At 34.2% G+C, this 25,642-nt stretch overlaps 1 non-coding gene across 1 annotated transcript; it reads left to right on the forward strand.

The window, feature by feature from the left end:
* The first annotated feature begins 1,629 nt into the window (after positions 1 to 1,629).
* Positions 1,630 to 1,734, forward strand: LOC127671378 (U6 spliceosomal RNA). Its single transcript, XR_007974739.1, has one exon. It is a non-coding gene; the product is annotated as a U6 spliceosomal RNA (small nuclear RNA).
* The last annotated feature ends 23,908 nt before the right edge of the window (positions 1,735 to 25,642 follow it).

Raw genomic sequence — 25,642 nt, forward strand, 5'->3', positions numbered from 1 at the left:
TCAAATGTTAATTATATATTTCAATCATTTTGAAGGTTTTATTAAACATTTGCAAATAATAGATAGGCCTCTAAGAATGTATTTTAAATATAGCACTATAAGAAGGCAAATATTAATAGGCTAGATTTTTAGCTAAGGTTAAAAATAAAGTTTCCACTGTTGCTGTCTCTCTTCTTAACGTAGCAGAACATATACATCATATGTTATTGTCTAAATATCTATGTGGTCTAATGCACAATCATTACTGTTGAAAAAGTACATTTGAATGGATTCACTACATCTTAGCATTTAAATGTCATTTGCATTGGTTCATTTAAAAAGGGAGAAAGATGGGAATCTCTTTATGAAAGCTGTCTGCACTGTAATACACAATCCCTGCTGTTTTTCACATTTACACTCAGGCTTTCTCCAAGTTGTTTGATTGAACTTGTCTCAACCTCAAGTCTCCAAGTGCCCTGTGACTTTTCATTCCGACAATTGAAAGCTGGGACTTGTCAGAAACACCTACATCTATACAGCGGTTGAAGAAGCAATGTCCAGGGTGCAGGTGCAAGAGGGGCTAGCTTATTTTATTTTCTGTCATTTATACATAATATAATCTCTTTGGATGAAATGCAGAATCACACAGTCAACCATGAGAGCGAGGAGGAATTTACAAAGAGGATACGTGTGTGAGTGCAGCGGCATTGCAACACTGGATTCCTGTTCCTCAAGCAAATGTAATTCTTCTAGCGTGCTTTTTCCTCCTTTCTGGATAACTTTAACTCTTTTTTTTCTGAATTTCACAAGATTTATTTTTCTACAATAAAATATTACTTATCAAACTCTAGAGATTTACATATAATAGTATTTTTACTAAAACATTCAAATAGTCAAGTTTAGTAAATAGTCTAAAACCTTTCATCACACAAAGAAGCTCAATCATGTTAAGATTAAAAAACATCATTTGTTAGTTAAAGCCAAATTCTTAGTCCTCTTTGGTTTCTTGTGTTCTACTTCTACATACTTTATTTCACTGAAATAAATCATTTTAATATAAACGCTACATCATATATAATATCTTTTAAAAGGTTCTCTCTGGCATAAGATTGGGATATGAATTAAGACAATTGTCTCATTAAAAATAGGATTTAAAGACGCTAGTCCTCAAATTGATGATACCAAGACTTATGTGTATAATGTTTATAAAATTGATGAAAATGGCAGATGTTTATTTCAATTATTTACAGTAAAAATTTAAAAAAATGTTTACAGTATTTTACTAAAAATTGACATTGCCTAGGACAAATTAAAGGCATAAAGCAGTCAATTTTTGATGACTATAAATGAAATAGTTTTGAAGTCTTTTACTGTCTAATAGCCATGTTATATATTTATCAGAGCCACTCAATATTCAAATAATTGCTATTGCCTTTCCTTTTCTTTAAGACTCATGAGTATTTTTGCATATATATTTTTTGTCTATAATCTTAGATAGCTAGATATATTATGTTTACAGTCAGGAAACAAAGAGAGAGACAAAAATATGTACCTTCCTGACAGATGTCAGTGCCCACTCTGAATGTGGGGAGTTCTATCTCACAGAGATGTAGCAAAGATAAAATGTATAGGAGAAAATAAAGAGTGCTCATTTCTATGGCACATATAATATATACTCAAATTGGAACGATACAGAGATATGCATCACCCCTGTGCAAGGGTGACATGCAAATTCATGAAGCATTTCATAATTTGCTATCCCAAAAGATGATTCCTCTACTTGACATATATTATACTAGCTGGACTGCCTTGCTGGCCTCAGTGGGAGAGGAAGCACCTAGCCTCACAGAGACATGAAGTACCAGGGTAGAAGGGATACCCACCTGCTCTGAGGAGAAGGGGAGAGTAGGTTGGGGGAAGGATTGTGGGAGGGCATGACTGGGAGGGAGGCAGAGAGTGAGATGTAATGTGAGTAAGTAAAAGAGCTAAGTTTACATAAAGAGAGAAAACAGAGAAAGCATGAACACTAATATTTCCCTTTCTCTGTTTCCTTACTGAACACAATGCATTCAGCCATCTCAGACTCCTACCACTGTACCTTTCTCTCCAGAGTTGAATGTCATCTCAAACCCTGAACCACAATCAACTCTTCCTACATTTCTTTGTTCCATTTGTTTATTTGTCAGGTGTGCTGTCACAGTAAGAAAAGTAACTATTGTATTTAATATTTATTACAACATAATTTATACTCTTTTGTTCTTCCTGTTTACTACCTAGATTTAATGAAGATTTCTCGAGATCAGATACCATGTACTTATCTATTAAACCTTCAAAAACAAAATAATCAATCAATAGAAATTTGTCTAGTATTCCTGGATTTTTGGAAGCTATTGCTCAAATGAGTAAATAAATCAGTGAGTACTAGTTTTGTTTTTCTTACAGTTATCCATAAACCATGAGTTAGCCTCTTCAATTAGGCTTGTGTGGTAGTATAGCCATTATCTGCTTTTAAGGACCCACAAATTTATAACTCTATACAACATTTCACAATCCTTACAATGTAGACCTATGCCCACAGTTTGGAAGTTTCCCATTTTACTCTGGCAACTTACTGTAATTTGCATAAATTGTTTTTCTGGATATTTCCTTACAGAAACTCTCACCACTCACTACAATTTATGCCCAATGCTGTTAGATGACCCAGCTAGCTCAATATGATACATTTCTCCTAATGTAATATTTTTTACATTTTATACATTCTTAAGACAACAGAAACAAAAAGATGAAAAACTAAAATAATTGGAATAGCCAACACTGAAAAGTCATAATAATAATAATACTATCAGACATTATTATATTTCTAAAAATGTCTCCTTTGCACCCTACACAGTTTTCTGTGGTGTATGGCAATAGAAAATTGTGTGTGTGTGTGTGTGTGTGTGTGTGTGTGTGTTCATGTGTATGTGCACATGTGTGTGTGTGAGAGAGAGAAAGAGACAGAGAGACAGACAGACAAAGAGACAAAGAGACAGAGTGAGAGAGAGAGAGGTGTGGTGTGTGCTTTTGTGTGCGTGTGTTTGCGGCTGTTTCTCCATTTAATTTTTATAATTCTGCTAATTTGTTGTATTAAATTCAGATTAATTTTTAACCTGAAGTAATTCAATATAAAGTTTATAAGGGTCTTATTATTGGAATTTGAATATTAAAAATGTTATGTTTTTGAATGCCTTGTAAAAGAAGTCTTCTCATATCTTCATATCTTCATAAAATACACATTTTTATGTTTCCTTTCTGAAAGTCAGGAGTGTATAAGGAATTTTACTTATATAGGCTGCATCCTGCTCTAAATAGTGTCTTGGCAGGATGCTAGTGCTTTAAACTTTTATAAAGTGCACCAGACAAGTGATCATTGGTATGATTTATGGTAAGAATTGATTTGGCCATTGAGGGATGTCTTTGTCAGTTGGACAGAAAATGTTCATTTCTGTGTCTAGTAATTTTAGAGGAATGAGTTTAGCTAACCACACCACAGAATTAAAAGGCTGTAATTTAGTTACATTCACATGAGGAAGGAGAAATCTAGTTTTAGTGTACTCATAGGTAAATAAGGATCCAGCCATAAGGCTGACAAGGATCAACAGAGCACTAGAAATTGAGGCTGAGTCATGTGGGGATGTGTAGTCATCTCAGTGAGGCCCTTTCTAAATTACTTTTTATGCCTTTCTTATTTCCAGCCCCACTTGCTCCAGCCGTATTTATTTCATATATGTAGGTACACTGACACTGTCACTGCCTTCAGACACACCAGAAGAGTGCATCAGATACCTTTACAGATGGTTGTGAGCCACCATGTGTGGCTGGGAATTGAACTCAGGACCTCTGGAAGGGCAGTTAGTGCTCTTAACTGCTGAGCCATCTCTCCAGCCCCAGTAAGGTCCTTCCTAAAGTATCGTAGATGGAACACAACCTATTTCTAATGTAGATCTCAGAGCTGAGATAAAGGTCAATATTATCAGTGCGTAGGAACTTTCCACACTTCCATATAACATTCATTGCAACTGATAAGTGATTCTCCAGCACTATACTGTGGTGTGTCAGATGCCTCCCAGGATTATTAAAGCATGATTGCACTACTTAAATCTGGAGAGTATAAAAATAGAAATTAGAGTCAATATCAGCACACACACACAAAAGAATACTTAGAAAAGCAATGTATTTACATACACACATATGTTACTTATTTGTATTATTTTACATATTATTTTTGGCACTTTTAATTCCTAGAAATTTAACCCTACCCTTCTTTATTTGTAATTTCTTATAAGCACATTAGTTATTATAATGGCATTTTGTTTCTAAAAAAAATTGTTTTGTGCAGGCATCTTTCCAAGGGTTTGCTCAGCGTAAAGGCTATGAACTAATAAACTCAAGATTATTTTATGGGAAATTGACTATTAAAGCAGAATTTCCTTAAAATATTAGTGAAATGGTTTCTATTTAATTTACTTTTCACAAACCCACTCTAATATTTAAATAAATATAATTATGAAATATGAAGTAAAATGCACTTCTGTATAGTTTGAAGTTGCTTATTTGATTACCACTGAACAATAAATCAAGGATATATTAAATAAGAATGCTTATCATTGTTTTCATTACTTGAAAGAAAATAAATAATATTTTGTTTTATCTTTTAATGGCATTTTCTAGACTGCAAAACTTGCATGCATAACTTACTGTCTTCAAGCTTCCTGATACAGGAATAACCTCGTAGATGGCTAATAATAACTTTGCAAGAGAAACAACAATGATCTACTGACTATTTGTCTTTCTGTACTTGGGATGACCATTTCAAAATTTCTAAAAAAAAAAAAAATCACAGTTTTATTTTACCCTAAAATAATAAGACTCTATATTAGTATGTGTTATCTGTGTTTTATAACCATAAATGTATATCAAATTTGTGATATTTTATAAAGTTACTATCTATTGTAGCCCTCAATTAAAGCTACACTGGGGCCAAAATAATGAGATATTTATTTAATGGAAAATAAGTATATCACAAAATTACATTTGTACCTGAACTACATGTAACTTTCTTATTTATAAATATTTTTAGAGCAAAGGATTCCAATTATTTAAACAATAAATGGGTACTGTGATGGTTCATATTGAGAATCTATTTGGTAAATCTAGAATTAAGTAGAAAATAGCTGTCTGCCATACTTTGGCACATAAGCTAGGTTAAGTCCCTCTAACAATGGTGGGATTATCTTATTTTGATAGTTATTGTTGTAAAACCATCCAAATGCTGGGCAGGACAATTCTCTGGGTATGGAGTACTAGCTGGTATGAAATGGAGAAAGTAAGCTAAGCACTCAAATGACTTGATCACATTCTCCTTTTCTACCTTGAATGTAATGGAACCAGCTATGTGAAGTCCCTCCTGTTCTTACTCTCCTGATCTAAAACTATGAGCCATTGTTCTTTTTCTTAAATGATTCTGTGAAATTATTTTGCCATTTCAACAGAAAGGAAGTTAAGATATACCACTTAAAGTTATTAATCAAGCATGGGTATCAAATAGCAAACTCAAGTATTAATCACAGTTGTTAGAAATAAGACAGTTATTCTATGTCTTTATATTCATAGTTATTCTAAATCCAATGCATTAATCATAATGGAGATTTAATAAATGGAGTCATCAATTATTTCTATGCATACTATCCTTCCTCTTTGTCTTATTCTAGAAACTCTAAGCCTTGAGGAAAGGGATTTGATGAAGACATCACATTTAGAACTAAGTGCACCAAAGTCTCTCACACTTGGCACACTGTCAAGGTGTGGGTTTCCCATCTGCAAGAAGAAACTTCTCTGATAGTACTGAGAGAGGAACTAATTTTTAGGAAAGTCTTTCAGACAAAATAGAACTGATATACTCATGTAGACCAATGCAGAATGCATAGACTCTATATAAGTTCAAGTCAAATAAGGTTCCAAAACTGATAGGAGAGAGTGAAAATGGGGTCCCTTAGAACAAATTGGCAATTGATACTTTCTGCAAAGTAAAAAATAAGTTGTTTTTATGGTCTATTGACATCTCCATGGGTCCTACCTCCAAATACTATTATCATGCATATTAATATCATGAAATTTTAATATACAAACATTTTTTTCATAGATTTCTGGCCCTTATTGGTATTGGGAGACATCTTCTGCTTCCACGTGAGAGGTACACTCATTCCTTCCCCATAAGTGCTACAAGTCCTCTAAGTATGGTAAATGAAATTGAAAGTCATGTCTCTCAAATCTCTAACTTCTTATCCAGTCCCATTGAAGATTAGGATTTGAACATATGGTTTGTTGTCTAATTCAAATAATTATAGCACAGAATCTACCTTTTCCACATGGTGGCAGATAACAAGTAGTTGGATAATTGTTCTTTCTATATTTAAAACTCTTAAGAATAACAAATTTTCAGTATATTTAAGTTATAATGTAATGACTATGATGATGTTATTTTATACTTAACTCATATTTTGTCAAAATGACAAATTTGAATTATAAGGTGTGAGGATCCATTTCTTTCTTACAATTTAGGAGACGGATTAAAGCTGTCTGTGAGATTCTAAGGAAGACAGATTAGTTCCTGAGATTCATTGAACACTTGTCCTTGACTATATCATACTCTGTGGGATTTGAGTTATTTAAAGTGTAATCTTAGTTTGAACTTAAATTTTATTATTATATATTGAACAAGTGTCTAATATTGCACATGAGAGTAATTAAAAAACAATCTGTAAATCTTTTCCTGTTCTCACCCGATCTCTAGTCATCAAGGAGATTGATGTAGGCAAAGTGATTCAAGTATTACTTAAAGTTGATTTTACTCTGTAGGATAAAGCTTCCCATCATTAGGTAAAAAATTCTGATAAAGAAGACAGAATTTAAAAACTAAACTTCATCAACATTCATTAATTTTATATAATTCATTTAATAGTAAAGCAAGTAGACATTTACATTTATTAAAAATAATATATTAGTATATTAAATGTATTTTCTTTTATAATATTGGTAGTAAAAAGATAAAAATATGAAGCACCTAGAAAATTACTATCCTCAAATGTAAATTTAATTGTTTGTGTATGAGAAAACGAACTAAGGAGAATGATGAAAAATGTACATGCTACTCATAAATAAAACAAATATTGAAAAATCTCTGAATATGTGATTTTGTATGTATTATTGGCTGTTATTCAAAGTCATTATTGAGTATCAAAATGAGTCTTATTTAAAAGTTTTACTCTATAAATTTCTTCTATTTTCTTTTTGATATCTCTATAATATAAAGCTAAACTCTAATATGAACTACTAATTATAATTATTCTTATATTTATAATTTAAGATTCATCCTTTTTGTCTCTGGAGAAAATCATCTGTCTAATAAATGATAATACCAAACAGACGAGTCAGAGTTTTTATTTTATGGAGATAGAATATTACAGATTTTAATTACCCATGATGTAGTAAACAACAATACAAAGACTATTCACACAAATTTGAGTAATTTTTATGAGTACTATAGATAACAGGAATTCTCACAATTTGCATATAACATTAATTAACTCAAAACAAAATATGGAAGAACTTTTCCTAGAACAATGGTTTGAACTTCTTGTGATGCCAGTTTTTTCGAATTTTCTTTTCCTTTCTTTTTTGCTCTTTTCTTTCTTTTCTTCTCGTTATTTTATTTATGTACATTTCAAATGTTCCACTTCCCCTGTTACCTATCCATAATACCCCCATCTCATCCCCAACCCTTTTGCCTCTTTGAGGGTGCTCTCCCACAGCCCTCCCCATTCTTGCCTCACCATTCTAGAGTCCTCCTATGCTGGTGCATCCAGCTTGCACAGGACCCAGGGCCTCCCCTCCCACTGATGTCAGATAAGGCAATCCTCTGCCACATATGCAGCTGGAGCCATGGGTTTCTCTACTCTTTGGTTGGTGGTTTATTTCCTGGAAACTCTGGGTGGTCAAGTTATATGATATTGTTGTTCCTCCTATGGGGTTGCAATCTACTTCAGATCATTTCAGCCCTTTCCCTAACTCTTCCTTTGGGGTTCCCAGGCTCAGTCTGATGGTGTGATGCCATTTTCTTTTTCTTTCTTTCTTTCTTTCTTTCTTTCTTTCTTTCTTTCTTTCTTTCTTTCTTTCTTTCTTTCTTTCTTTCTTTCTGGAGGATCACATTATATTTATTTATTGAGCTTAAAAATATTTCTACTACAATAACTTGTAGGCACATAAAGATATGAAAGGTAATTATAATTATAGGTTGAAGCATAAATGTAATAAGCATAAAGACAAAACAAATAAATAGTACAAGAATATGCTTCATTCCACCAATCAACCTACAAGGAATTAAGAGCAGGATGGCTTATGCCTGATATTTTGTTATTTCAAAACAGTTTATTCTATCTTACCACTAATGTAAGGGAAGAAAGGCATCTAAGGCCCCCTTTCTCTCTTTTTTAAAATTTGTTTATTTATAATATCAAATATAAATTTTTTACAAAATATATCCTGATCACGATTTTTACTTCCACAACTTTTTCTAGATCCTCCCACCTTAACCTTCACCCCCTTTTTCTCTAGTTAGAAAACAAACAGACAAATAAAATTAGTGCCAACTCATCAACAAAACAGACAAACAAGACAAGCATAATCATCAAACCTCTTTTCATAGTGAGAAACAATAGAATAATAAGGTGGACCCCTGTAGAATGAAGCCTAAGATTAACTTCTATCCTCCCCATGGATGTCTACATAAGAACACTTACCCCTGGACACACACACACACACACACACACACACACACACAAATCACTTAGGACAATAAAATTTCACCTGCATAACAAGTATTTAAATTCAGCAGTCCTTTTGGCTGTATGTTGTGGGAACAGAAATGACTATGATATACAATGGAAAAAGCAAGCCGTCTCAAGCCTTGTAGCTTTCGTACTTTGCATAGTCTTTTGTATTCCTGCATTTGCATATTTGTAAATAAAACAGAAAATCTACAAAAAGCCTCATCAACACAAAGGATATTTCAGTGTTTTCTTCCTAATCTGTGTGTGCACAGACTTGATATGTGTAAATGTTTTCTTGCTTTAGCTCCAAAATGACAGCTTTAATTTTCTTCCAAAGCAAAACAAAGAACTGAATGGAGACAAGGTAAGAGACAGGATCTCCTCTTAGTTTGGAAGATGGCTGTTTTATAGGCAGTTACTGTTTCATGTACATTAATGATCAGAATCCCAATAGAAGAGTTAAAGAAAGGAGTGAAGGAGGTGAAGGAGCTTGCAACCCCATAGGAAGAACAATATCAATCAACCAGAGCTCCCTGGAACTAAACCACCAAGCAAGAAGTATACATGGAGGGACCCAGGTATATGGGTCACATATGTAGGAGAGGATGGCCTTGTCAGGCATCAGTGCGAGAAGAGGCCTTGGTCCTGTGAAGGCTTGATGCCCTAGTGTAGACAGTGTAGGGGATTGTGAGATGGAAGTGGGTAGGTGGGTGGGGGAACACCCTCAGAGAAGGAGGAGGAGGGGGATGGGATAGGGAGCTTCTGTTGGGGGGGGGGCAGGTAATTCCAGAAACAGAACAGCAGCTGAAATGCAAATAAATAAAATTATCTAATGAAAATGATTAAGCATAAGATAAACGAAAGTTAGACAGTGTGGATATTAATGACATATAAATAATCATTTACACTAGTTTTGAATGGAGTTGCGTTGCTTGAAATATGCAACTTCTCTAGAAAACTAACATTTTAAGTAGTAAAAAACAAACCAAAATTAATAGTGTCTGAACTTTGTGATTTTTGGAAATAATTGGATTTTTTTATGTGTAATAGCATGCACAGAGTTATTTATTGTGTCAACTCAAGTGACAGTTTCTTTTTTGAATATTTGACTCTCAAACAAGTTTTAGATCTAACAACTAAAGTAGTCTAAAACTCATTGGTAAATGTTATAAATATTTGCTCCTTTGATAATTCTGCCTAAAAGTTGAATTAGTTTTTATATACCAGATAATTATTCTTTGGGATTAAAAACATAGAAACAAAATTTCATTTTTATTTGAGATGAGATAGAATACCTCACAATATTGCAAGATTGATCAAGGCTCCAGAAAATCAGATCGTTAAATACCATTAAACAGAATAATCACCAGGAATAGAAATATATCTTATTATATTGGTGCATGATAAAACAAAGTGGCAAAAAATAGCAGTAATTTTTACTGAAATATGCTCTTAAGACTAAAAGCAAAAATGCAAAAGTAATGCAGAGTGAATTTCTTCATCCATACAGACCTTTCCTGAAATGTATTATATCCCATCCAAGATGAATGAGTCTCTTTATTCCTGTTCAAATAACTGGGAACATCAACCATAAGATTTGCTATGACCTTGATTGTATGTGTTTGAAAATAATTGCTGTTGTGAGAGCAAAGAAGTGACATTGGGTATATCAGTCACACTCCAGGGATGACCTCATTTTCATGAGCAGCTGACCAGTACAAATCAGACTTCATTGACTGATTTTGTGTTTGCTTTATTTTGTGTCTTGTTGTAAGTTTGTTAACAGAGAATAAATCCATGTCATAGAATGGGTAGGGTAGGGTGAGGAGAAGAATGAATATAATCAAATATCCTATATTAAAATTCAAAATTATGAAAAATGAATATTGAAATAAAACTACAAAAATAATCATATTATTGAGCATAAGACAGCAATGCCCAGTAATTTTCTTGGAGCTAGAAGGAAGAGGGCTGTCTGATCAACTTAAATGAAGATTGGCTCACACTATTGAGTCCTTGGAGGAAAAGGCTTCTGGTTCTAGATATTTCAGGATCAAATAGAGGCTAAGCCCCACTCAAATCATGTAATTACAGGGATGCAGTTTTCAAGAATTTGATCAAAGCTTACCAATTTTACATAAGAGAATTGGAATACATTTGAATATGTGTTATTAATGATGCTTTCCAGCCTCTCAAAGAGTGGAATTTGTTACTTAAAAATAATGTGGTGTTCAGTTTAAGACAGATGCTCATGTATAATAGGAAATTGAGCCAACACTAAGCTACATCCCCAAAGGAAAGTTTTTGGGTTTTTTTGGGGGGTTGGGTTTTGGGTTTTGTTTTGTTTTGTTTTGTTTTGGTAACCTATACATTTAAGAATAGCTGTTAAAAAGAAAGCTTTGGTTTTCCCTTGATTCTTTCCTCTATCCGACTACTCTTATGGACTATTTCCTGACCAGTTTAGTTGGAACAAGAACACAGTCCACACCATCCAAATCAACCAGATCAGTAGCCAAAAAACTATGCTCTCCTCAGCTTAGACTTACCCCTTAGATATTGTCAGTAAATTTGTTTTATTTTACTCAAATATTTGAAATTTTATTTTGCTTTTAACTGTGTATAGTTTAAGAAAAATAAATCATATATCCAATATCTACATAAAGGAAAAATACTGCATGCAAGAAACACATTTGCTCCTTCTATGGCTGTTTGGCACTTGATTTTTTCACTTTCTCTATGCAAGAATGCAGAATGCAGACATGAATCAACTCATTCATATGAGAGATGTGTCTCTTGTAAACCTTCTGTTAATGAGTTTACATGGTTTTGTGGCATAGTGCAAGCTAACTATCAATTAACTATCATATGGATATAAATTTAGCTAAGTTATGACATATTGACAAAATAAATATCTTTAGCTTGAATCTGTTTAACTAGCTTCTGATATCTTTCATAATAATATGGGTATCACAAATATTAAACCCTACAAACAACAAATAGATGAAGCCTCTCTTGCCAGAGTAAAAAGTCCTGATTATAGATTTGAGCCCTAGATTTTCCACTGTGATGCTGTAGCTCTGCCTTTGACCACAATGCTGTGATCCATTGATTAATAACTATTTTGAAATATGTATGAAAAATTCAATTTTCCTAGTTTGTTCCTAGTTTGTAAGTTTGCCAAAAACTAGTGTTGCATTAAACAGGATTTTTTTTAAATGTTGCTTGACTTCCTATTTATATTTCATACTATTGCAATTTTGCCAGTACTGATATGACAAAGTCTCATGGTACAGTTTATTATGATGTAATTCTTATGCTAGAAACTCAGAAAGAAACAAAGTTGCAGTAAGGTGGTCCCTTTTCCTAGATGAACCAAGAAATACTTTCAGAAGCCCTTGACTATCCCTACTTTTTGTATGTTCATTGGTTCATATGAGTTTTCTTTTCCTCATACTCCTGAAAGAGCAACATTATAATTACAAAGTTTTCTATGTTTTTCAAGGTATATTATGTTGGGATTTTTTTCTGGAACATTTGATTTCTTTATTGTAAGGGGACTCTGTGTATTTTAGGCATTTTGGAAATATAATTAAATGTAAAAGTAGTCAAAAAATATCAGATCCTACTACAAAGGCCTATAATCAACACAACTGGAGAATCTGGAGGAAATGGACTATTTCTTAGACAGATACAAAATACTAAAATTAAATGAGGATCAAATAGATCATCTGAACAGTCCCATAACCCCTAAAGAAATAGAAGGGGTCATAGAAGACATCCAATCAAAAAAAAAAAAAAAAAAAAAAAAGCACAGGACCAGATGGTTTTAGTGCAGAATTCTATCAGATATTCAAAAAAGACTTAACACCAATACTCTTCAAACTATTCCACAAAATTGAAACAGAAGGAACACTACCCAAATCGTTCTACAAAGCCACAATTATGCTGATACCAAAACCACACAAAAAAATCCAAGAAAGAAAGAGAACTTCAGGCCAATTTCCCTAATGAATATCGATGCAAAAATCAAAAATACTCAATAAAATTCTTGCCCACCGAATCCAAGAACACATCAACATGATCATAAATCATTATCAAGTAGGCTTTATCCCAGGGATGCAGGGATGGTTCAATATACAGAAATCCACATAAACAAACTCAAAGAAAAAAACTACATGGTCATTTCATTAGATGCTGAAAAAGCATTTGACAAAATTCAGCATCCTTTCATGCTAAAAGTCTTAGAAAAAACAGGAATTCAAGACCCATATCTAAACACAGTAAAAGCAATATACAGCAAACCAGTACCGAACATCAAACTAAATGGAGAGAAACTTGAAGCGATCCCACTAAAATCAGGGACTAGGCAAGGCTGTCCCTTCTCTCCATATCTTTTCAATATATGTTCTTGAAATCTTAGCTAGAGCAATTAATCACATAAAGAGGACAAAGGGATACAAATTAGAAAGGAAGAAGTCAAACTATCACTATTTGCAGATGATATGATAGTATACTTAAGTGATCCCAAAAAACTCTACCAGAGAACTTCTACAGCTGATAAACAACTTCAGCAAAGTGGTTGGTTACAAAATCAACTCAAGCAAATCAGTAGCCTTCCTATAATCAAAGGATAAGCAGACTGAGAAAGAAATTAGGGAAATGACACCCTTCACAATAACCACAAGCAACATAAAGTATCTTGGAGTAACACTCACCAAACAAATGAAAGCTCTATATAACAAGAACTTCATGTCTCTGAAGAAGGAAATCGAAGAAGACCCCAGAAAATGGAAAAAAATCTTCCATGCTCATGGATTGGCAGGATTAATAGAGTTAAAATGGCCATCTTGCCAAAAGCAATATACAGATTCCACACAATCCCCATCAAAATCCCCGCTCAGTTCTTCATAGAGTTAGAAAGAGCAATACTCAAATTCATCTTTAATAACAAAAAACCCAGGATAGCTAAAACTACTCTCAACAGTAAAAGAACTTGTGGGGGAATCAGTATATTGGACTTCAAGCAGTACTACAGAGCAATAGTGTTAAAAATTGCATGGTATTGGTACAGTGACAGGCAGGTAGATCAATGGAATAGGATTGAAGTCCCAAAAATGAACCCACACACCTATGGTCATTTGATCTTCGACAAAGGAGCTGAAAACATCCAGTGGAACAAAAGATAGGCTTTTCAACAAATGGTGCTGGTCCAATTGGAGGTCAGCATGCAGAAGAATGCGCATCGATCCATTCTTACCTCCTTGTACTATGCTCAACTCCAAATGGATCAAGGACCTCCACATAAAATCTGACACACTGAAACTAATAGAAACTAAACTGGGGAAGACCCTTGAGGATATGGGCACAGGGGAAAAGTTTCTGAACAGAACACCAATAGATTATGCTCTAAGATCAAGAATTGACAAATGGGACCTCATAAAATTACAGTTTCTGTAAAGCAAAGGACATTGTCAAGCAGACAAAACTGCAACCAACAGATTGGGAAAGGATCTTCACCAACCCTAAATCCGACAGAGGACTAATATCCAATATATACAAAGAACTCAAGAAGTTAGACCCCAGAGAGCCAAATAACCCTATTAACAAAGGAGTACAGAGTTAAACAAAGAATTTTCACCTAAAGAACTTCAGATGGCTGAGAAGCACCTTAAGAAATGTTCAACATCATTAATCATTAGGGAAATGCAAATCAAAACTACCCTGAGATTTCACCTCACACCAGTCAGAATGGCTAAGGTTAAAATCTCAGGAGACAGCAGGTGTTGGTGAGAATGTGGAGAAAGAGGAACACTCCTCCACTATTGGTGGGATTTCAAGATGGTACAACCACTTTGAGAATCAGTCTGGCGTTTCCTCAGAAAACTGGACATGACACTTCTGGAGGACCCTGCTATACTTCTCCTGAGCATATACCCAGAGGATTCCCCTGCATGCAGTAAGGACACATGATCCACTATGTTCATAGCAGCCTTATTTATAATAGCCAGAAGCTAGAAAGAACCCAGATGTCCCTCAATGGAGGAATGGATGCAGAAAATGTGGTATATTTACACAATGGAATACTACTCAGCAATTAAAAACAATGATTTCATGAAATTCTTAGGCCAATGGTTGGAACTGGAAAATATCATCCTAAGTGAGGTAACCCAATCACAAAAGAATGGAATGCAATCATTGATAAGTGGATATTAATTAGCCCAGAAGCTCTGAATTCTCAAGACACAATTAGCATATCAAATGATACTCAAGAAGAGGGAAAGAGAGGGCCCTGGTTCTAAAAAGATTTGATCCAGCAATATAGGACAGGGAAATGGGAGGGAGTGATTGGGAAATGGGTGCAGGGAAGAGGGCTTATGAGAACGATGGGGAAGGGGGAACCGGGAAAGAAGAAAGCATTTGGAATGTAAACAAAGAATATAGAAAAAAATGTAAAAGTCTCATTTCTATAAACATTCATCATACTGGATTTATACCTACCTTCCTGACTTCCTTTGAACATCATAGACCATAAGACTCAGTCTCAGTAAGTCATACCATGAGGTACTGGGATTGGGACTTCCACACGTGAATTTGTAGCAAGACATAATATGCTCAATAGCAATAATATAGAATTGGTATTTAATTCACAAGGCTGCTGCAAAAAATCAGTGTGTGCAGTTTTGTTTCCTTATCTTTAATATTGGCCTTAATCATCCTGAAATTGACCTCAAGAGAGTAAGAGACATGGTTACAAAAGTTCACTTTGCATATTATTCTAGTCCATGTTTACTAAAGGTAAGCACTACATGCATATAGATTGTTTTCTTAAATGTGTCCAATTTCAACTCATTTCAGTATCATTTTTAACAGCCTAATGTTTTTATCTTTAAAATCATTTGTATTGGTTTTTGGTAGTAGGCAGGATTCAGTGTACTGTTTTTCACCACAATCCAATGCCACAATCCTACCTGGCTTTAACTGTCAACTCGAGGTAACCTAGAGTCATCAGAGAAGATCTTCAATAGCAACAAAAAAAAACGAAAGCCCAGATACACATGGAAACTGAACAATACTGTACTCGGCGATACCTTGGTCAACGAAGAAATAAAGAAAGAAATCAAAGACTTTTTAGAATTTAACGATAATGAAGACACAACATACCCAAATCTATGGGGTACAATGAAAGCAGTGCTAAGAGGAAAACTCATAGCTTTGAGTGCCTCCAAAAAGAAATTGGAGAGAGCATATATTAGAAGCTTATGGCACAACTGAAAACCCTGGAACAAAAAGAAGCTAATTCACCCAGGATGAGAAGAAGACAGGAAATCATCAAAAGTTTAATAACACGAGAAAGTGTTTGTGCAGTATCTTTAAACTTATAGATTGTAGAAATCTTGGGAAATGATTTTTCTCTTTTAAGTGTGATTATATTCTTAAATTCTAAAGTCTTCATTTTTTTTTTACTTCCATGAATTATTTCCGTATAATGTGGCATAAACTAAAAGCTACACTTTCTCTTTATCCAGCTGGTAAAAAGGAGAAGTCTGTCTAAAGAGAAACATATATTGTTGTTGTTGTTTGACAATACTTTACATCAGTATAAACACAAATTTAGCTGAGTAATTCATTTTTCAAGACTGTTGAAAGAAATATTATAGCTACCCTGTTGCCCATAGTCAAATCTCTTTTCATACAAGCATGGGCTCAAGGCCCCATGTTTTATTGTTTGTGTTAAACTGACCACAACCATGTATTTGTTTTATTTAGACTTTGCAGAGAAGGTATAACAAATTCTTAAAGATCCACACTATGCACTTGTCTTTTTTTTTTACTTTTTTTTATTCAATATATTTTTTATTTACATTTCAAATGATTTCCCATTTTCTAGACCCTGACTCCCCAAAAGTCCCATCAGCCCCCTTCCCTCCCCCTGTTTTCCCACCCAACCCTTTCCACTTTCCTGTTCTGGTTTTGCCCTATACTGCTTCACTGAGTCTTTCCAGAACAAGGGGCCACTCCTCCGTTCTTCTTGTACCTCATTTGATGTGTGGATTATGTTTTGGGTATTCCAGTTTTCTAGGTTAATATCCACTTATTAGTGAGTGCATACCATGATTCATCTTTTGAGTCTGGGTTACCTCACTTAGTATGATGTTCTCCAGCTCCATCCATTTGCCTAAGAATTTCATGAATTCATTGTTTCTAACGGCTGACTAGTACTCCATTGTGTATATATACCACATTTTTTTGCATCCATTCTTCTGTTGAGGGATACCTGGGTTCTTTCCAGCATCTGGCAATTATAAATAGGGCTGCTATGAACATAGTGGAACATGTATCCTTATTACATGCTGGGGAATCTTCTGGGTATATGCCTAGGAGTGGTATAGCAGGATCTTCTGGAAGTGAGGTGCCCAGTTTTCAGAGGAACAGCCAGACTGATTTCCAGAGTGGTTGTACCAATTTGCTACCCCAGCAGCAGTGGAGGAGTGTTCCTCTTTCTCCACATCCTTGCCAACACCTGCTGTCTCCTGGATTTTTAATCTTAGCCATTCTGACTGGTATAAGGAGAAATATCAGGGTTGTTATGATTTGCATTTCCCTAATGACTAATGAAGTTGAGCATTTTTTAAGATGCTTCTCTGCCATCTGAAATTCTTCAGGTGAAAATTCTTTTTTTAACTCTGTACTCCATTTTTTAATAGGGTTATTTGGTTTTCTGGAGTCTAACTTCTTGAGTTCTTTATATATATTGGATATTGGCCCTCTATCTGATATAGGGTTGGTGAAGATCTTTTCCCAATTTGTTGGTTGCCGATTTGTCCTTTTGATGGTGTCCTTTGCCTTACAGAAACTTTGTAATTTTATGGGGTCCCATTTGTCAATGCTTGATCTTAGAGCATACGCTATTGGTGATATGTTCAGAAGCTTTCCCCTGTAGAGACTAGACAGGGCTGCCCCTTTCTCCTTATCTTTTCAATATTGTACTTGAGGTACTAGCTCGGGCAATTAGACAACATAAGGAGGCCAAAGGGACACAAATTGGAAAATTATTTGCAGATGATATGATAGTCTACCTAAGTGACCCAAAAAACTCCACTAGAGAACTCCTACAGTTGATAAACAACTTCAGCAAAGTGGCAGGTTATAAAATCAACTCAAGCAAATCAGTAGCCTTCCAATACTCAGAGGATAAGCAGGCTGAGAAAGAAATTCGGGAAATGACCCTCTTCACAATAGCCACAAACAGTATCAAGTACCTTGGGGTGACTCTTACCAAACATGTGAAAGATCTGTATGACAAGAACTTCAAGACTATGAAGAAGGAAATGGAAGAAGACCTCAAAAAATGGAAAAAAAAAACCCATGCTCATGGATAGGCAGGATTAATATAGTTAAAATGGCCATTTTGCCAAAAGCAATATACAGATTCAATGCAATACCCATCAAAATCCCAACTCAATTCTTCACAGAGTTAGAAAGAGCAATCCTCAAATTCATCTGGAATAACAAAAAAACCCAGGATAGCTAAAACTATTCTCAACAATAAAAGAAAATCTGGGGGAATCAGTATCCCTGACCTCAAGCAATACTACAGAGCAATAGTGTTAAAAACTGCATGGTATTGGTACAGTGACAGGCAGGAGGATCAATGGAACAGGACTGAAGTTCCAGAAATGAACCCACACACCTATGGCCACTTGATCCTCGACAAAGAGGCTGAAAACATCCAATGGAAAAAAGATAGCCTTTTCAACAAATGGTGCTGGTTCATCTGGAGGTCAGCATGCAGAAGAATGGGAATTGATCCATCCTTGTCTCCATGTACAAAGCTCAACTCCAAATGGATCAAGGACCTCCACATAAAGTCAGACACTCTGAAGCAAATAGAAAAGACACTGGGGAAGACCCTTGAGGACATCGGTACAGGAGGAAAGTTTCTGAACAGATCACCAATAGCGTATGCACTTGTCTTATCCCAGCAAAAATCTTGTTAGCAAGAACTGTTAGTGCTGAACATTTTCTTTAACTTTGTTACAAATAATCATTCTAAACACATTTTAAATTAGCACTCTATGCTGTGTCTGTTTTCTTGATTATATATCACTGATTCACAGAAATCTAACATTTTATTTGCCTAAATAAATAATAACTTTGTATTGACAAGAGAGAAGAAAAGATTGCTCGAGACAAAACTAAGCTTCCTATAGATTTAAAAATGGGAATACAAAGCAGAGTGTCATGGATTTTTTACAAACCCCATATGGCTACAGATGGACATGATATTTTTTCAAGAGTATTTCTCCTTCTATAAAGCTTTCAGAATTATTAGTATTAATAAATGTAAGAAAATATAAATCATTTTTAGAGCTCTAGTGTGCTATTTCATATTGTTGTGTAACCTCCTGACCCACTTAAAATGAACACGTAGGGAATCTATTTTAATAGCTTCTTCCTGGAGGCTTGAGGGATTTGATCGGGAGCACTGATCTTAAAACAAAAGTGAAGTTGGGTATTTCAACTCATTTCAGGATCTCTGTGCCAGAAAGTTTCCTGTTGAGTTGGCATCTCCTAGGAATACCAGTGAAGAAACAATACAGAAAGAGGTAAGAAAAGAGAAATATTTGCTCAAAACTCTGCATGCTGGAACAAAGTGCAACATCATTTACAGTAGGTTTCCTCCTCCCAAAGTGACAGGGCTCCATAAATCACTAATTTCTCAATTTTGAGAATGAAGATGGAATATGGAATAAAGGTCATATTCAGTTCAGGGCAGGAAAACCAAAGCAGCGTGCTCATTGAACTTTACGTGCTACTTTACCGAATCTCAGAGGAAGTCCAACAGGATTGTATTATTGTTGCTTTTGTTTTAAACAGATAGAATAAAAAACATTTTTGCTTAGTTTCTAAGATATTACAGGATGACCTAGCATAGCTATTTTTCATTATATATAAAATATTGGCTAATTATTTGCAATGTTTCATAAAATAAATATTGATAATATTTTTATATGTCTTAATATGGTAGGTATTTCTTTTAAATCTACAATTGAGTTGATAATCTCAACTTTATGCTTTCAATTATTATTTTTATTTTTACCTTAAAATTATTTGAAATCTTCTGTAGGTATTTCTTTTAAATCCATAATTGAGTTGATAATCTCAACTTTATGCTTTTAATTATTATTTTTAACCTTAAAATTATTTAAAACCTTTACTGGACTACGTCTGTGAAAACACATACACAGATAGATGCTTATAAACATAAACATTAACACTTAATTTGTATGACACATCCATATATGTATTTTCAAAGTTGACATAGGGTTTATAACAGGACTCTGAGGAATCTAACAGCTGTTTTCAAACAGAAAGCTTGCTGTGCCAGAAGAATGAGAATACATATGCTTGCAAAGGATTTCTTTTCTTTTCATTTTGTGGACGCAATAGGCCTCTTTTACTATCAATAAAACTCCTATATCTCTCACTTGTCCTATGTAGAGAAATGGCACAAAGTACTGCAGACAGGCATAGAGATGAACTAATAGAAAAAAAATGCCTTATATTTCAGATGGTGTTTAATCACCTAAAATATCTCCCTAAATATACTAAGTCCAGAAGGCTAGGGGTTGGGGTTAGCTCTCTGAAAAAGCTGAAATTTTGCTTTTAGATTTAGTATTCCAATAGGCTGGAACATATTTTCTGATTAATATTATTGGATCTTTAAGGCTCATAATGTCTATCCAAGGCAATATTTTTATGTAATCCTTACTCTACTTTTAATTCATTTAGTCCAAAACATTCATTGGCTACTTCTGATGTTTAATCCTGTTAATCAGTTCGAATATGGCAGAGGAATTGATATTTCATGCGGATAATGCAACTGAAAATCATGTGAAAGAGAAGGCTGGAGTCAACATTCAGTAGGCTAAGGGACAGCTTTCATCAATAAATATAAAGTGCAACATAAGAAGAGAGGCCTTGACACAGGAGTCCAAGAGAACGAAATATGTACATTACTGTCATTTATGACAAAAGGTAACAAGGAAGACAGAGCTTGCTGACACTGCATCAAAGAATGCTTCTTATTTACCCTGGTACAGTCAGAGATGGAAAGCCACAAGCTTCCTCTACTGAAGCTATGCCTTTAACATTTATATCAGGGATTCCAAAGGAGAAAGCGCTAAGTTCACTGTCTCATTCCCCCCACGCCCACCCTTTGTCTCTAATTAAAAATCTCACTTTACCCATAGGGAAAATGGATAACTTGTGGAGACCAGAGCCCTGAGGTGTTTTTCTAACAAATTCCTGCACATGGAAACACGAGAGTTATAATATAAACATTAGTTTACCATGGGGCTTGACTGAAAATCGAGGGGCCATTCATAGTCTCCCTGAGGATACCAAACATGACTGCTCCTTTACAAGTGCACAAGTCTCACCATGAAGAACTCCCTATTTGGTGGCAATTGGACCCTGATATCAAATCACTCTGCCCAAAATCATGGAATGTAACAGCATAAATAATCTTTATAATGATAAATATCCTGGGACTTTTGGGCACATAATAAAATATCATTGGTCATAACTCACATTGAGACATAATAACTGAGTATTTGTTATTGAACTTAGGAAGGAAATAATTGAAGTGGGGAAAATAATTTTCTTGTCTAGTTTCCTTTATGGAGGAAATGTTTAGTTCATTCATATTCCCACAGAAACAGATGTAACTATATGGTTTTGTCAATTCCAGAACAACTTTTTTTTTAATTTCATAAAAGCATATTTAAGACTAATGAATATCCTCTAACTCTTTTTCCTATTTACAAATCTTTGTTGAGTTAATCCTGAGTATACTATGAAGAAATGAATAGATACATCTCTTTTCTCTATTTTTTATGTACATCTTGGTGTCCTAATTTTAGAATACAGTTTAATAGAACTTATATGTTTTACTTACTATGTTTAATAAAACTTACTGTGTTTAATAAAACGTATGCATGTGATACATATCACACACCCACACCCTCCACATACATTTGTGTCAATGCAACATGCATACACACATGCACCAAACATAAACACACACACACACACACACACACACTCACCTGCAAATAAGTGTGAGAAAATAAATTTAAGAAGTACTACTAAGTGTTTGGGACAAAGTAAAATCCCAGAGTTTTCTAAGAATGCAGTTCCCAAGGGAAGCATTTCCCACAAAGTAAGCTATTCTAAAATCTAGAAAAGATATATACATACACAGAGAATGCACTGGGGATTATATGATAGGCAGTATATGAAGTTCCAAAGTATTTTTCCTACTAGATTCCACTTTTTTTTCCTAATAATGATCTTGAAAAGGGAGGAAATATCCTACAATAACACACACACACACACACACACACAAACACACACACTACATTTATTATCTCCTTAGTTTTCTCCCGCTGTTGTATCATTTTTCTAATTTACTTTTTGGTTTAGTTAGAAAATTAGGAGTGGGTTTCTAAAAGGTAAGTGAACATTATTTATGGGTTTCCTTTCCTTGAACTCATACATATATTTGTTGTACAGAATGAAAAATGACACTCTGCTCTAACTCAAATGGTGTAATTGGATACAAGCCAAGAATGGAACTTTCAGTGTGTGCTCTTGTTGGGATTTGTCAACTTACCTATGCTAGGCAAGTAAAAGATCAGAATTTGTTTGGTTTAATGTGTCAAAGAAATGTAGTTCTCTTTGTCAGAACAATAGTATATGGTTTTTATTCCTAGCATCAAAAAGTGTTTGGAGAAGGAGAAAGAATGTGTGTTAGTACCCACTGAAGTGGGGAAGACATTTCAAGCAGTACCTAGTTCAAATCTATTCTTACTTTTGGAGTTAGGTCTCAATACATGCCCTCCAGTCCCTCTTGATTCTTTCTTTTTTTTTTAAGTTATCTTTAATCTTCTTTCTATAGTTCAGTCTTTATCCTAGTCCTTCCTCCAACCTTTCCTCATCCAATTCCTCCTCCCCATCTCCAAGATGATCCCCCTGCCACACACACACACACACACACACACACACACACACACACACACACTTTCTGTGCTAACAGTACAATAGCTCCTTAGCACAAATGCCACAGTATCTCAGGCAAGCTAAGACAATCACATCTGTCACACATTCCTGGGGCTGAGTGATTCTGTGCTGGCCACCTGAATCAAATTAGGCCAATCAGAAACATCTATGTTTTCCAACTTCTAACAAAGAGCAGGTGAGTTCCCTGTTGGTACTGACTTTGATGCATGAGTCATAGCTATAGGTGACCATATGTCCAGTGGAAAAAGGAGTAGAGTATAAAATTCACATAGCCAAAATGAATGGATCATGAGTGCTAAAATTTGGGAACATACTTGCTCTACTCAAGTCTTCACAAATATTATGATATCATCACAGGAATTCTCATCTTTACTCTCAGCAAGGTGCCTGCAACTTAATTGGTTGTAAACATGATCTGGTTAATAACAATAACAAGCCCCACTGTGTAATAAATGTATTTATTTCACCTAACTTATTTAATCAGAAGTAGAATTAAGAGATATTCAAAGTTATATGTTCCCAGAAACCTGATAATAATCTAAGGGCAGTTAAATCTGGTTATTATTCTTGGAATATGTTTCATGCCAAGTGAACTGGCTATTATTACGTATTCAGTGGGGGATAACAAGGGAAGTAGACTTTCTAGGAATTTCACATTTAGATTGATTGTGTTAGGTTTAGTTTTGAGAAATTCAGTGTTCTAGGGATTGTATGTTATTCCTAGCTACACTTATAAATATTAATTTATGTTTATTGAACTCACAACTTCAAATAACACATATGTGACTGTATTTATTTTTTCTACAGGATTAAACCTAATATCTCAGGTAACAAAATAAATCGTAAGGTACTTAAATAAATTTAGAAAATTTTAGTGATTAATTTGTTCTCTCTTTTTTTGCTAAAATTCTTTCTAGAGTGTTCATATTATATAATGTGAACTCGATAGCATGAAACATGATACTATACAATTAGAGTTGAGTGTAGCTAGTTTTAAAAATACCTACTTTTCATTAAACCCTATTTCTAATGCCATCTTCATACATAAAGACCCACATCACATTAATAAATGAAGGGAATTATAGAGTAAAATCAACACTGGATGGAGTTAAACTTGGTGCACACAAACACTGAACAGGTTTATTGTTTCTTTTTTTTTTCATTTATATCAGTCCTTTCTATATTTAGTAGTGACATTTAATGTTTAGATTAACAATATTGTTTCTGGCTGCACAGCTGCCCTGAGGAGGATGAGGAAACAGGAAGACATCGCTCTCATCCTTGCCAGACAAGTGACCTGAAGCATTATTTTTATTGGGATGGATTCAAAATTGTTCTCAACCTCATAAGAATTGCTTTGTTCTACTCTAATGTATGAATCCACATTCTTCCTTCTCATTTATTTAACTTTTTGTAATGTCTGTTGAATAACCCTTTCCTATTCTCCAGTGGTGTTTGTTCAATGCTGATGATATAGTTTTCCTTATTCTACATCAATAGATAAATAAACCCCATTTCTCTAGATGCAGAGCAAGTGGGTGGTATTTCAATAACAGGATCTTAAACTCTTAGCATTCTAATGGATAATTAATGTGTAACTTCAGAAAATACAAATTTTTTATAGAACAATTCCCCAAAACACTACTCCTTAAAATTATAGTGACAGAGACATATATCAAAATTATATGTCTGGTTATATATGAAAATCCTCATCATTTTTAAGTTTCTTAATACATTCTTAGAATGTTTCTTAATATATTCTTAGACGAGTTTTTATTGATCATGTTTTTGGATATATCACATTTCTATTATATAGATATGTCATCCCATTTCACTTTTTAGTTGTATGTTTTGGATACCTTTACTATTTAAAACTTGAATTCAGTTTACTGTATGTTAGATGATCACTTTTGTAAGACACTATAGAATGAAGAAGAGAGGTGAGTTAGGGTTACAGGATTACTCCATGATTTTAACAATATGTTAGTATGGCTTAATCTCATAGGCACCGGTGCAGGAGTGTCTGGCTATGTGCGTGTTGGAGAAAGAAGCAAGTACTCAAAAGAGGCTTAATTTAGGAATTTAAGTAGTTGAATGTTTTAAAAGGACAGTAAATGGTAAAATCTAATGTTAGTGATGGTATTAATAATTATTGTTTCTGTAGATTTATGCTTCATCATTATTTTTCTGTGATTCAGTGAACATCTCCCACACCTATAGAAAACACAAAAGAAAATAGATAAGCATGAATTTCTCCTTCTGTCCCAGCTGAATGCCTTTACACATTTGAAGCTTTGTACATCATCACACACGTTGTATATGTATATGTTTGCACACATAGAGACTCTGTTAATATATAAAATATATGAGTTCTTGTAGGACATGTTTCTAATTATGTATCTGTTATACACGAGGGACAGTTTTTTTCACTTAGGAAACCACTAGGTGGCATTACAAACTGTACCATTTAATAAATGAGTTGATTAAACACATAATAAAATTTTGTTATTAAGCACCTGTTTATAATTTCTTTCAGATACTCTGAGATAGCAATGCCTCACCTTTATTTTGGATAGTATTCATGTGAGACTTTGGTTAAAATTAGTATTCATAGAAAGTTTTATAGAAAATCCATAAAATTATTGAAGTATGTCATAAGACTGAAGGACAACATTTGAGAGCCATTACTATGTTTTATTCTACTCTCCTGG

The sequence above is a fragment of the Apodemus sylvaticus genome, chromosome 20 (assembly GCF_947179515.1).
Source record: "Apodemus sylvaticus chromosome 20, mApoSyl1.1, whole genome shotgun sequence".
NCBI classification, from domain to species: Eukaryota; Metazoa; Chordata; class Mammalia; order Rodentia; family Muridae; genus Apodemus; species Apodemus sylvaticus.